This window comes from Meriones unguiculatus, chromosome 2 (assembly GCF_030254825.1).
Source record: "Meriones unguiculatus strain TT.TT164.6M chromosome 2, Bangor_MerUng_6.1, whole genome shotgun sequence".
In the NCBI taxonomy this organism is placed as follows: domain Eukaryota; kingdom Metazoa; phylum Chordata; class Mammalia; order Rodentia; family Muridae; genus Meriones; species Meriones unguiculatus.
This window is the reverse complement of record NC_083350.1, coordinates 119,245,109-119,245,825: the sequence shown is the minus strand read 5'-3', so window position 1 is coordinate 119,245,825 and position 717 is coordinate 119,245,109. Positions and strand designations below refer to the sequence as shown.

At 43.2% G+C, this 717-nt stretch overlaps 1 non-coding gene across 1 annotated transcript; it reads left to right on the top strand.

The window, feature by feature from the left end:
* Positions 1-354: 354 nt before the first annotated feature.
* Positions 355-479, top strand: LOC132652662 (small nucleolar RNA SNORA40). Its single transcript, XR_009590240.1, has one exon. It is a non-coding gene; the product is annotated as a small nucleolar RNA SNORA40 (small nucleolar RNA).
* The last annotated feature ends 238 nt before the right edge of the window (positions 480-717 follow it).

Sequence of the window (717 nt, the reverse complement as noted above, 5' to 3'; positions counted from 1 at the left end):
TTTAGAATAGCAACAACTCTAGAAAGGCCCTGGGAGAGAATCTCTTCCTGTTATAAGTTTTCCTATGCAGAAAGGAAAACAGAGCTCAGTGTGTGTGTCAGTTCTGCTCTGCTGTTCCTGGTGCTGCTTACCTAGCCAAGCTCTATGGAAGATTTTAAAGCTACAGCTGGTTGATTAGTAATGTCTGCTGGGGAGCAAGTATAGCGGATAGGAAGGTATACTTGCCTTGTGAATACATGTCTTGGGCAGTTATTGCTGTCTTGTACCTTTACAAAACAGTAATTCTGATTAGCTTTTCAGGTGAAATAAAATGTTAATGGGGGTAGCTCACATGCATGTGTGTGTGTGTGTGTGTGTGTGTGTGTGTGTGTGTGCTGAAATGGCAAACATAGACACAAGGCAGGTTTGAAAAGAAACCATCTTTTGCAATCCAGAACTCATGGTGCAGTAGGAGTTCTGATACATAAAGGAAGAGTGTGACACTCAAGACCGTTCAGTGTGATGATGCTATAGATAATGATGCTGGTCTAAGAATAAAAGGCTGGTAACTTGAAAGCACAGAGAGGTAGAGAGTCGGCTCATTGACTAAGACAGTGGCTCTCAACCTTCCTAGATGCTGCGGCCCTTTGATACAGCTCCTCATGTTGTGGCGACCCCCAGGCATAAATTATTTTCGTTGCTGCTTCATTACTGTAACTTTGCTACTGGTGTGGATTG